We start from the raw sequence: 14,187 nt of genomic DNA, 5'->3' as shown, positions 1-14,187 counted from the left end.
AGCATTATTTAGGAGTTGATGGTGCCCTCGTTCTGGAAAATCCACCTGAGTGAGGAAGTGGCCATTAACCGGAAACAGACATTTTAGACGGAGAAGCTGAGCACCGGGTCTGGTGAAGTGGGTGCAAAGGGGCCCACGGTGGGGGGGGGGGGGCAGGGTTGTCGCTCCACAGCTTTTGCTGCTGTTAGTGGAAAGGAATTAATCTCTGTGTGTGGGTGGAGATGAATATGGTCTCACATAACTCAGAAACCAAGGCCTGGGGCCTGGAGCGACCCCAGCGGCATGGCCATCCCAGACTGCCCCCGACATCCCAACTTGGCTTTGGGTGATGGAGGATGTGACCAGCCTGCCGAGGACAGAGAGTGAGACCCTGTCCCTGGGAGTCGGAAGATGGCTCTCGCTAAAGCAAGAACACATCCCAGAAAAGAGAGACCTCACGGCAGGACCCGGCACCTAGACCACCAGGCTGTGTCCACCAGCTCTATGTGCCACTTGGAATCTTCTGGGCCTCACCATTTCCTGCAGCCACCTGTCCTCAGGTCCCCATGGCCTATCGTAGCAGCCTGACGGCCTGCTTCAGGCTGAGGAGTGAAATGGCCCAGCGGAAACCCCCCAACACATGCAGACACACCGGGCGTCATAATCCCCAGCGGGTAGTCCTGACGCATTTCCTGAGCTTCCCTTGGGGTCTCATGTCATTAGTCACTCAGAGCCGTGGCCAGGTGGCTAGCACGTCCCTAGGTGGCATTCCCTGTTTCCTGTCCACATGCATTCCTCTTCCCGTTCCCTTGGATCCCAAAACACTACCTCTTAGGCTCTGCTTTTCAGGAGCCCAGCCAGAGACACAGGGATGAGTGGGGTGAGGGGAACGCTCTTTCTCTTTTGGATCTTCATGGCTGTTGCTAAACTCAGAAGGGCTCCATTGTGCTTGGGAAGCTCCTGGTGGTGAAGGTAAGCTGTCTCCCGACACTTGGAGGGAGTCCCAGAGCTGGCCAGGGGAGGAAGGGAAGGTCCCTGGGAATGAATGTACCTAGCAGCACTTGGGGAAGGTTCTGGTTCAATGGGGAGGAGGCAGGAGCGTGAGGGAGGGGTTAGGAGCGGGCAGCCAGGGGTAAAATCACGCTCTGCCATTGCTAATCTGTAACTTTGGGCAAATGACTGTACCTCCGTTCACCTGGAAAAGGATGACGTCCTTCATTACCTGATGTAATCAAGTGATTTTATGAAGTGTTTAGCCGGAGACCCAGTAACTGCTTAAGTAGTAGGTATTATTATGGTCTTTTTTTTTTTTTTTTTTTTTTACTTTGACTCCTCTGTGACAGAAACCTGAGTTTTAGATGCTGATTGTTCCTTTGTTATAGAAAACAACCTGAATGAAGAAGTCTCCAACCATCATTCTTGGAGAAAGCTGTAAAGGAACCATCGACCCCAACCTAGAGACTGCAGATTCCAGTGAGCTGTTTGCTTGTGCGATACATACTGTTGGGCCCAGGGAAGTCAAAGCTCCTTCTCTGCAGATTTCTGCCTTGGGCCTGAGGGGTGAGGGAGCGCAGCCCAGGAAAGATCAGTGGAACAGAAGGAAATAACTGGAAACACAGTTATCCCCTAGTGGAGGCAGAGATGGCAAATGGACAGGGAGCTCGGGGAAAGCACTGCCTGGGGACACCAATGAGACATGGGACGGATGGAAGCTGAAAGGAGGGCACTCGGGCCTCATTTTCCTTCTGGAAGTTGGGCGTCCACACACGTGTGACGTCATTGCTTGCCGCTGACAACACACAACGTTTCAGAGTCTGGGGGTTTAATTCACCATCAGTGGCCAATGCAGCCTGACAGAGGGTCTCTGGACACGGCCAGGCTGGCTTAGTAAGAATTCTACAGACCAGCCCCACTTCCACCAGCCGCACTGTGACGGAGCGGCCAGCTGACACCGAGGGAGGGCCTGCTGCAGGTGAAATTCCAAAACCATGCATTCGTGTGATATTCGAGACTTTAAAACAAAGAACTTTGTTTGTTTTTGTTCTAAACTGAGTATGTGCTCATGTTAGAGACCTGGACAGGACGAAGCAAAGATCACCTGCCTCCTTGCCTTCCAGATACAGCTTTGATAGCTCTTCTTCTATTTATTTTCTCCTGCACATTTTAATTCATTTTAGGAGATCGGGGTCATCGCATATGCATAGATTTTTCTGATGGGCTTTTTTATGAGAGTATTTCTCTTTTTATTAATTTTTTAAAGATGTTAATAGTCCATGTCGTTCCACGTTATGGCTCTCTACCCTTTATTTAACTAGTTCCCTATTGTTGATCATTCAAGCTTTTCCCAGTTTTTGTGGTAATTAACATTCTAATGGCTATCCTGATACAAAGCTCTTTGCCTTCCGCCTGGCAGTGGTAGCATAGCTTCTCAGGAGTAGAATTACCAGGACCAGTGACCCGAACCCAGGAAAGCCTTTTGCCCCGCGCTATCCAATTCGCCTTCAGCCGGTTTGACTCCCAACAGCTCTGCTATTGCTTTTGTTGCCTTGGGGTGAAATCAATGTATAAGTCAGTCAATGGGGGTGGGACACTTTTATTGCATTATCCTGGGCTTTGGACTTCTGGTTAAGACTCCATTGAGAGCTAAGTTAAATGAACTCAAGATGCCCACCCTGGTCCCTTTCAGGATGCACCTTCCAACCTCCCAGGAACCAGGTTGGGCAAGAACGGACATTCCAAGGGCTTCCCCTGCCTCCTGGTGACAAGCTCCGAGAGTTTTCTGATGTGTGTTGCTCAGGTCGGGGAACAAGGGAATAGCCTAGCTTGTCCCAGACAGCCAGATTAGCCTGGGTCTTCCAGGCCCCTGTCCCTGCTTGATTTTTGGTGCTAAACTACACTTCTGAGAGAGGCTAGGCCTGCTGAATTTGACCTCCCCCCTCTGGGTTTCCTGCACAAACGGGGCCCTTGGGAGCACTGGAGCTAGAATCACGGAGGGTCCTGGGGTTCAGCTGTGAAACCGTTGCCTGCAGAGCTGTCTGTGGGCTCAGCCCGGACAAACCAGGGCAGCTTGTGGGTCCCTGCCCTCGCCTCAGCTGGAATCTTCTCCCGCACGCTCGCCTCAGCAGGGGACTGGTGAGGAGAAGGGCTGGATCAGTGCTAAGAGAAACCTTGAAAGAGGTTAAAAATATGGCTCTCAAGCAAAAGAGAATGAACAGGCACCCACAATTTTATTCAGCTCATCAATTAAGGCAGAAAGCGGAAATGCTGATTCAAATGGCATTTGAAGTACTGGGATTGATATAGTCCATTGGGAAAGACACACTAAAATAGATTTTTAATTTTTAAGACAAATCCAGTTAATGTCCTACAGAGCAATAAATCCTGGTTCTCTCCTCTCACTGGACGGGAACCATTTGCATCTCCACTGGACAAACACCTGCAATGGAACCTGGCACTTCACAGACTCCGAGCCCTCAGTTAATAGTAAATGTCACAGTCAGACAACAGCCCATCCTCCTAAAAATATGGGAAATCTTTGGATCAGCCTCTGAAACAAAACTTTCAGGTGACATTGGAAATACACCCAATCATCCTCTTGGCCTTATTTCCAGATTTGGGAGAGTTTTTATGAACCTTGCAAGCTTACCACCACCCCTGCAAAACCAACTCAAATCATGCACTCTACCATGCCAGCTCGGGGGACCAGGGACCTTGCTGCATGAAAGCACCACTAGACCTTGTAGGACAGTCGTCACTATGCCAGCAGGAACTCTGTCTGGAGTCTTCATCTTACATGAGGTGTGTGTGGGCCTTAGCTTTCTAGTTTTTCATATATTTCTGTGTCTTATATCTCCAAGCACATCACAAGCTTTTGGATGGCAGAGTACATGACTTATAAATCCCTAGACTTTTAGAAGTACAGATCCTTTGAGATTTTTAGTCCAACGCTCTCATTTATTAGAGAGTCGCTACTCCAGCTTTATTAAAGGACTTGCCTAAACCCAACTGGCTAGAAGGTGCAGAACCAGGAGAAGCACAAGACCGCTAGACCCCTGCCCCAGGTTCTGCCCAGGCTTCTTCCTCCAGTCCAGGCACAACTTGAATGAGGTATATATGGGTGAGATGGAAGGAAGGAAGGAAGGAAGGAAGGAAGGAAGGAAGGAAGGAAGGAAAGAGGGAGGGAGGGAGGGAGGGAGGAAGGAAGGAAGGAAGGAAGGAAGGAAGGAAGGAAGGAAAGAGGGAGGGAGGAAGGAAGGAAGGAAGGAAGGAAGGAAGGAAGGAAGGAAGGGAGGAATGGGGTGGGGAGGAGAGAAGGAAGATGTTGGGGTGGGTGGATGGGTGAGTGGGTAGGTGGATGGGGGGGTGGATGGGTAAACAGGTGGGTGAACAGGTGCATGGAGGGGTGGGCAGGTGGGTGGATGGGTGGGTGGGTAGGTGAGTGAATGAATGGATAGATAGTAAATATAATGTTTAAATCTAAAGGAGGAAAGAACTTGCAACCAAAAATACAGTTACTCTCTTTTCTGGAAAAAGAAGACAAAATTAATTCTAACTTTACAAAATTTCTTCCCCACTATCATGCTCTTGAATATTTGTGTTAAGGACAGGCAGCCTCTAGGGGGATCGAGGAGGTGGTGCTGCTGTCATCGTTTGCATGGTTCTCGACCGTGGCTGCACATCGAAATTTCCTGGTACCGGTCTCCTCCTCAGGCCGATTAAATCCAAACCGCTCTGAATGAGGTCCTGACATCACGTGTGTATTTCAGCTCCTCAGGATACTGACAGACCGTTGCGGGGCTGACAAGGAAGTCCAGGCTGCTCCTGACTCTGACTGGGAAGAGCCGCTGTGCCCGGGGGGTTGTCGGGACTTGACGGCTCTGCTCTGCTCCCGGGGCTCTGAACTAACCAGCCCGATAAAAGGACCTTTCTGCAGGCCAGCACGGAGGAGCCGGAGCCGGCAGACCTTGCTCGGGCTGACGAGGAAATCCCCCTCCTAGGGAAGGATGAGTGGCAGGCTGGGCAACGACTCTTGCTAGGAGTCAGCCTCCGAGAGATAGGACTTGGCATTGCTGCCTAAGGAAAATCTGGTTTCAGGAGAAAACTGCAGCCAGGCCTATTAGCCCCCTGCAGGCCCAGGCGGAGAACCCCAGTGCTGGGGGTGGTGGTGCGTGGAGTCCACGGTCTACCTCAAATACTCCTGCACGGTCATCTTTTAATTTGTACTTACGTCCTTCTAAGATCTCCCTGTGGAGCTTAACCTTTTATCAAGATTTGCTACAAGAAGGGGACACAGGACCGTGCCTGAATCCTTTGTGACACCGCTGTCAAGACACCATCTGTTGCGTGATCTCGCCACTTAAAAGGAACTTCGGCAACACGCCCCTAGAAGAGGTGATGGCAGGAAAACGTTTCTTTCTTGGAACACACAGGGCAATCCTTGAATCAGACAGTTAGAAGCTTTCTGCTTGCAGGTGAAGACAGCCAGCCACTCTTCCTACTCCATCAGCTCGCTTGCTGCTGGCCCCGGCCTCTTGGAGAAGCAGCTTCCGTCCTCCTGAGCCCCGCATCGAAACCGCAGCTGCGTGAGTCTTCATCTGCTCTCCCCATTTTTTCTGCATAAGGATTTAATAGGCGCCTAGGGGAGACCAGGCCCTTGACATACATTATTTCACGTAAACTGGGCCCGAGAGCATCCCATGACGGGAACTCCTGCGGGAATGCACACCGGCCACGGTTGCCCCTCCACCAGTTTTTACAGGCTTCTAGACCATCCTGTAGAGGCCACTGCTGGTTCAGGGAAGGAAGGTCAGGAACCCCCGCCCCCTCCTCATGGAGCTCTGGGGCTTGGAGCTTCTCTCCCCATCTCCTCATGCCCTTCTCTGTGTTCCAGCTTCCGCAGGCCTCAGTTTACCCTGCAGACCCCGGCCTTGCCAGCCTGCTCTGGGGCACACAGCAGGACCTGGGCTCTACAGCTCATGCGGCGAATTCACGCGGAAGAGGAACTGGCTGGCCCTGCCTGGGTCCACCCTGGTGCGATGGGCTCTGGCCACAGGGCTGGACATGACCTGCACACAGGGCGGCCAGGGCAGAGGGTTGGGGGGACGAGGACCGTCACACAGATGCATCGATGTCACGTGCGGTGCCAGGCGCAAGACATCGCACCAAGTCGAGATTCAGTATCGTGTGTTCTTGTCAGACCAGTGTAGCTGGTCCAGGTAGAGCTCAGGCTGTAATCACGGCGGCAACAGTGAGTGTATCGTTGGCATTAATTAGGAGATTGGTAACGTTCTTCGATCTACAAACCAGTAAACTTTTTAGGTATAATGTATGCTCGATAAGCTGCTTTCATTTGAAGTACATGATTTGATGAGCTTTGCCAACACTTTGCTCACTTTAATGAGCAAAGATACAGACTGAACAGCATCATTCCAGAATGTTCCCTCCGGCCCTGTCACTGTCCACTCTCTCTACCCCCTACCTCAGGCAGCCACTAATCTACTTGGGTCACCAGAGCTTCCTTTGAGGTTTCTAGAATATTATATACATGAAATCGTACCATGTGTACTCTTGGGTCTGGCTTCTGTCCTTCTGGCTAACCGTTTTGAGATCCATCCAGGGTGTGGAGTGTGTCCGCAGTACGTTCCTTTTCCTTACTGAGTAACCCTGTTGCAGCGTGTGGACGCTGCTCACTTGCTCATTGATTTGGACCAATGAGCGCTCAGCAGGTAAGGGACAGGGTAATGAATGGCAGGTGCCATCTGCCTTCGTCGGGCTGACCCACACCCTCATGGGAAGTCAGGCTTCAAACACCCAGCTTGTTATCTGATGACCGCCATCCTAAGGACTACAAGGGGCCCCTTGAGATACGGGGCTCTTTGAGGACCAAAGAGGTAGGTTTGCGGGAGGAACATTTGAGCCAAGATATGGAGGAGGTGTCCCCTAGACAAAGATGTCAGGGCAGTACCTGGGTGGATGGGCGAGCCTGGTGCAAGTTCTAGCAGAGGGAAGGAAGCGGCTGGGTGAGTAGGGCTGAACAGTGCCTGGCTTGGCAGAGTGTTTGGCATTATTCAAGTGACAGAAAGGTTTTAAGCAGAGGACTGGTATGATTAGATACGCAGACCTCAGGGGCAGTAGCAGCCACGGGAGACCCACCAGTGAGGTGCTCTTGCCGTAACACAGGGCAGAGCCAGCGATGGTGTAAATTAGAGTCAGGACACGAAGGCAAAGGTGGAGGGATTTGTGGACCATTGAGCACGTAGAATGTACTGAGGTTCAGGATCTCATAGGCAGGTGTTGGGGGGACCCCGATGCCTGGAGGAGGCCTGGCTGGCAGCAGTTCCCTGGGTTCCCCTAGAAGCTGGGCGTCCTCCCCATTCTGCTCAGCTCAGGTGGCCACAGCAAATATCACAGACAGTGGGGGTTAAACAACAGGCATTCATTTCTCACAGTTCCAGAAGTTGGGAAGTCCAAGATCAAGGTGTAGGCTGATCTGGTGTCCGGTGAGGGCCTGCTTCCTGCTTTGCAGATGGCTGCCTTCTCCCTGTATCCTCACATAGCAAAGAGCAGAAAAAGAAAGGAAGCTCTCTGTCTTCTTATAAAGACATTAATCCCATCATGGAGGCTCTACCCTCATGACCTAATCATCTCCCAAAGTCCCGCCTCCTAATACCATGACCTTGGGGATTTGGGTTTCAATATATAAATTTGTGGCAGAGGCAGGGAGGATGGCACATAAATACTCAGTCCATAAAGCTCCTTCACCTCCTGTCCTGGATTTCCCAGTTGCTCTGTCCGGAAGCCCAACCTCTCTGTGACTGTGGCCACACGTTCTCCTCAATCACCGTTCATGGCTGGGCTGCGGCCAGGTGCCCAGCCCAGTTCTTCAACCCCTCCTACAGGAGGCCAGCTCCTGCATCCCAGGTTCCCAGGCTCAAGAGTGAGGCTTTCTGGGAAGCCCAGGGCTCTGGATTCACTCTGCAGCGGCTCATGATCTGCCTCCCCCTGGAAGTATCAAAAATAGCTCAACGTCCCCAATGGCTTCCTCTCCACCCAGACCCGAGCCTGCAACTCTCATGGAAGCTTCAGTCCAGTGGCTTCACTCCAGACCACAGGGAGTCTTTCCACAACCCTAACATCTGTTCCGCCCCCCTGGGTTCCATCACTCCTCTTCTGTTGCTTCAGCCCTGGCCCTTGCCACTAACCCCAGACATTTCCCTCTGTTGACCCTTCTATTGGCCCATCTTCCAGTGCTGCTGCTGGACACTGCCCTTGGGATATATTTGGTCCCATGCCCAGTACCCTTCCCTGCTGGCCCTTCCCTGAGCCCCAGCCCACTGAAGCCTGAGACAGCCTGGAGAGAAGGAGGACAGTGGTCGCTCTTTGCCCCCCACTGCAGGGCACCCTGGCACCACGCTTCCCCAGACCACTGTTGATGGGTTGGCCTTACCCTCTGATACCCAGCCTGGCTCTGGTCCACTGCCCTGGCCAAGGGCACCCATGTGGTCCAGCTGTTCCTCAGCTCCTTGACCTCTGCCTCCCGCCCTGCTGCTGAGTCCTACTGCTCCTTTATCACGAGGACCTGACTCCTTTTATAAGCAAGAGGGCGCATACCCCAGCTGACCCAATCAAAACTCCGTACCTGTGAAGACCACGTGGGTCCAGGCTCACATACACACGGAACACTCAGCTACTGGCAGACAAGGATTGGATGGGAGTCAAACATCACTGAAAGCCTGGATTCACACGCAGTCTCTTTTTGCCAGCAAATTCTACATAATATCCGGCTTCATGATATCCTTTACATGGAATTTCACTTCACAGCTCGGAATCATCTACTTAATTACCTGCACCTTCATTGCCACAACCAATGGCTCAGTGGCGCCGAGGAGGCACCTGGCAACAGTTGTGTATTTACAGGATACTGATGGCGGCTACATGACGAAGCCAAATCGTCCCACTTGTTTATAAATCTGATCAAAGATGTAACACACGGATTTTAACTAAATACCTTAGACAGGCCTAAGCTGCAGGCCCAGGAAGCCACTTTTCAGTGGATACTCCGGAGTCAGGTGACCGTCGAGGCTCCTTGCGGCCGTCCATCCAGCCCCTCGGTCCCCACTCAGCCACGAAAGCAGACATCTCTGTGGCACATGTCCAACCAGGTGCCCTGCTTTTTTGTTTTCCTGCCAGCATAACATTAATGCATGTCTACTTCATGGTATTTAATGCTTCTAGTTAAACTGGCTTCTTTAAAGAGGAAAGACTAATTTGCATGCGAATGCAAACCGAGCAAACGTTAAGTACACGCTGCAAGAAGGAACAAAGGAGTTTCCCGTTTATCAAGACAGTGATGGAGACACCTCATTTTCCACATAAAAGCACTGGTATTGGTTCTTCATGTTGCTACAGAACTTAATGATTTGCTGGGGCTGCCACAGGCGCGATCTCTCTATATCAAGAGTGCTTCGATAATGTGACTTTCATTCCTGGCTAAGTGACAGGGTCTCCGCCAGGGAGTCAAGGGACCCGCTCATGCCCGCTCCAAAACCAGCCCCTTTTCCACTCTGTGCCTCCAGAAACAAATCCTTGATTCTCACTCCTGCCTCCCATGGGGCAAGAGGCTAGTGAAGCCTAGTCATTTACTTGCTACGTTTTGGAAGAAGGGGATTCGGACCCAGGTTGTGGCCTCATGATGTTAGATCCCAAAAAAGCTAGAGCTCGAGCCTAATGTGAAGCCTGGGGTTGTATTACTCAGTATTTACACTGGGCTCACCAGACCCTGAGACTTTTTAAAAAATAGGAAAGAAATATTATTTTTCCTGGTCACCATTTAGAAATAACTCAACCTATTTTCCACTGACTTCACTAAAAATGTCATGACTGAGCTAAAAACAAACAGAAAATGTTTGGTTCTAATGGAAGATTCTTCCCAAACGAGGATGCAACTGGGTTTCGCACATAGAGTGGTAGGGTCTGGGCTGCTCAAGCTAGAGGGGACCAGGGAGACCACCTTGCCCAGGTTCCCATCTGATAGATGGGCACACTGAAGCCCACACCTGAGGCCAGGGGCTTCTGGTAAGTGTGCAGAGCCTGGGCTCGACTCCAGGCCTCCTGACTTCCGGACCTGGGTTCTTCTGCCACCTGTGCTTCTCGGATGGGACACACGTCCCCCGGGAGTCAGGAGGTGGTGACCCCAGGGTCGTGCAGAGCCCAGGCCACCCACACCACCCACACCATCTGGAGCATCCCTTCTACCTGATGTGTTTTAGGGAAAATGTGGCTATTAAAGCAAAACACACAGGAATCTATTGAATAGAACGAAAACCTCGCATGAACTTTCAAGTTAACACGAAGTTCTACACATCAACTTGGGCTCCGTGGTAGGCCAGTATCGGCTGGAGCCCAGGCCCAGCCACGTTGGGGTGGAGAAACTTGGCTACGGGGACGAGGTGGCGAAGGCGGAAAAGGGCTGCACTCTACCTTTGGGTTGGAATGAAAGGGCATGCGTCGTTCAGCCCATGCTTCCGCTAGTTCGAGAAGACTTGAGAAAGGTGGGTACCAAAGTCTTCCTGACCCCTCCCCAAAGCATCTATGAAGCCGAGATGCTGTGTCTTTCCTCTAGGGGCACAGATCCTAACTGATCAAAGGCTGCTCTTGACAAAGGGGCTGCACAGAAGGCACAGAGCGGCAGCCGCTGGGCTTAGCCCACCTGGGCCTGGCCACGCTCGGCCTGGGCCTAGTGGAAACGGTTTCCTCCGTCCTCACTGAGCCCCGGCCCGTAGTGGAAACGGTTTCCTCCGTCCTCACTGAGAGCTCCTGGGGGTGCAGGCAGCTCCTCGCACAGAGGGGAGAAAGAACTCGCTCGCTCAGTTGGAAGAAATGTTTAAGGAAAGCTGGCATGTTCTGGGCAAGGGATCAAGGCTGTGTTTTTCAGTTAAGCACCTTAAAAACCCTGCACATTCATCACGCATCAGTGTGAAGGTCCACGTCGGCTTTCATGTCGTACTCATGCTGGATTTGCTTCTTTAAACAAACAGCAGGAGGTTCTGGCTAACGCAGCGGAAGGACGTGTGTAAGGAAAGAAAATCCGTACATGAGGAGGAGGGAAATGGCAGGGCAGAAAAAGGAAGAGGTGAGACTGGAGAGCTCAGGGACGAAGGACACTAAGAACCTCTCTGTGGGGACCTCCCGGGGCGGAGACACGCCATAGCACTTACAACGACTGCTCTGTATTTTCACAACATCTAGGACATCCGTTCCTGGAAGAGTCTTCCTCTGTCCTCAAGGAGAGGCACATGCCAATGAGTTTGACGTTACCAACCAGAGTTTTTACGGAGGAGCTCATGTGCTTCCCCCCTGCCTGGAACCACCTTCACCACCCTCGAGGCCTGGCCCTCACCTCTGCAGGTGCAGGCACCACTGACGTCCTCAGCGAGGCCTCCTGTAACCGACCTCCTGCAAGCCAATCCCCATTTTTTTTTTTTAAGATTTTATTTATTTATTTGAGACAGGGAGGTCTCCCTCCCTGTGCATGAGCACAAGTGGGGATAGGCAGAGGGAGAAGGAGACTCCCCACTGAGCAGGGACTTTTCCCCCCACCCCTGCAATGTGGGACTCAATCCCAGGACCCTGGGATCATGACCTGAGCCAAAGGCAGATGCTTAACCAACTGAGCCACCACCTTAATCCCCATTCCTGACATTCTTTCATCTCCTTTATGTTTTTTATTTTTCTTTTGAGCAGTAATCACTGCTTACTTCTATATATTTACTTATTTATAGTTTTAATTTTTTGCCTTTCTGCATTAGCAGGCAAGCTCCATGAAACCAGGGACGGCGACTTGTTTTCTTTGCTGGATTCCCTAGAACAGAGCCCACCACATAGGCTCTATTTAGAAACTTCCATTTTCTAAAGTACCTTCCTGTACAGAACAGCTAAAGATGATGGGGGAAATATGTAAAACATCCTTTCGAATACATGGCTGAGATTACAGCAACAAGCACAAATCTGGGAGCCTCGAAATCTGTATTTTTGATCTCTGGTGGCTGAGAGCAGGGTCGGTAGAGTATGTGTACAGCGAAGGAGACACAGCCAGATGTCTGTTCAGGGTGGGAGGTCAAGTCAGGAACCCTCCTTTCTGAAGGGTGACAGCTCTCATAGGTGAACTCGAAAAAGCCCATCCTGCAGAGAAATGTGGAGGAGATCATTGTCTGCCTTTGTCTCGGTTTGGAGATTAGCAGAAAAAAATAAAATATATGCCTCCTGAAAATTCCTAGCTACTGGCCAGCATTCACAGATTTGGAGTCCAAGTTCCCATTGTACGAATGGCCTTAAAACTGCCAACAAATATTTAAAGTGATCCAAATTGGTCCTTCCCCAGATCCTGGCAGAAGGAAGTATACATTCTTCCTGGAGAAAACACCTCTAAGAAGTCCAAGGGACTTGAGCTCAGTCAAAAGTCACTACATGAAAATAAATAAAGAAACAAACAAAAAACAGACTCTTAAATACAGAGAACAAACTGGTGGTTGCCAGAGGGGAGGTGGGGGAAGGGTGAAATGAGAAATGGAGAATAAGCGTGTATTTATTGTGATGAGCACTAAGTAACGTATAAAATTGTTGAATCATTATATTGTGTGCCTGAAACTATATAACACTGTATGTTTTTATTAACTTTTAAATTTTAATTCCAGTAGAGTTAACATAGAGTGTTATATTAGTTTTGGGTGTACAATATAGTGATTTAACAATTCCATGTATTAATCAATGTTCATCAGGATAAGTGTGCTCTTAATCCCCTTCACCCGTTTCACCCCTCCCCCCACCCACCTCCCTCTGGGAACCATCAGTTTGTTCTCTATGGTTCCCTACGGTTAAGGGTCTGATTCTTGGTTTGTCTCTCTCTCTCTTTTTTCCTTTGTTCATTTATTTTGTTTCTTAAATTCCACATATGAGTGAAATCATGAGTGAATCTCTGGCTGACGTATTTCACTTAGTATTATACTCCCTAAATCCATCCATGTTGTTGCAGATGGCAAGGTTTCATTCTTTTTTACGGCTACATAATATTCATACATGTGAAATAATTACATATATATGAATATTATGTAGTCATATTATATATTATATATTATACATATATATATATATTTCCATTCATCTATCAGTGGACAGTTGGTCTGCTTCCATAATTTGGCTATTAGTGTCTTTCTATTTTTTTGAGTAAATACCCAATAGTGCTATTTTATCGGTTAGTTCTATTTTTACCTTTGTGAGGAAACTTCTGGCTGACTTATTTCACTTAGTATTATACTCCCTAAATCCATCCATGTTGTTGCAGATGGCAAGGTTTTTTTGAGTAAATACCCAATAGTGCTATTTTATCAGTTAGTTCTATTTTTACCTTTGTGAGGAAACTTCACACTGTTTTCCAGAGTGACTGTACCAGTTGCATTCTCACTAACAGTGCATGAGGGTTGCTTTTTCTTCACATCTTCACCAACACTTGTTGTTTCTTATATATTTTTTTTTATTTTAGCCATTCTGACAGGTGTGAGGTGATATCTCATTATGGTTTCGATTTGCACTTCCCTGATGATGAGTCGAACATCTTTTCTTGTGTTGGCCATCTGCATGTCTTTGGAGAAATGTCTGTTCATGTCTTCTGCCCATTTTTTAATTGGGTTATTTGTTTTCTGGGTGTTGAGTTGTATCAGTTCTTTATATATTTTTGATACTAACCCTTCATTGGATATGTCGTTTGCAAATATCTTCTCCCATTTAGTAGGTTGCCTTTTAGCTTAGAATATAACACTATATGTTAATTTTACTTCAATAACAAAGGAATTCAATAGAGTTCTATTTACTATGAGTAACTAATCAAAAAACAAAATAGAAAAAAATTATACTCATGATAAAAAGAAAAAAAGAAAAATAAATAAAACCAAAGACCTAGAGACTGAAGGAGATGAATAGTTTTTAATTCAGTGAGTTGCATGAAAATCTGCAGTTAAGGTTCTACCCTGCTCCATTTCTTTTTTTTAAGGTTTTTTTTTAAAGATTTTATTTATTTATTTGAGAGAGAGAGAGAATAAGCAGGGGGAGGGGCAGAGGGAGGACAAGCAGGCTCCCCACTGAGTAAGGAGCACAATGTGGGGCTGGATCCCAGGACCCCAGGATCATGACCTGAGTGGAAGGCAGGCATTTAAC

Source organism: Ursus americanus, chromosome 6, assembly GCF_024610735.1.
Source record: "Ursus americanus isolate L20-20 chromosome 6, mUrsAme1.1.p, whole genome shotgun sequence".
NCBI lineage: Eukaryota > Metazoa > Chordata > Mammalia > Carnivora > Ursidae > Ursus > Ursus americanus.
This window is presented reverse-complemented; position numbering follows the sequence as displayed.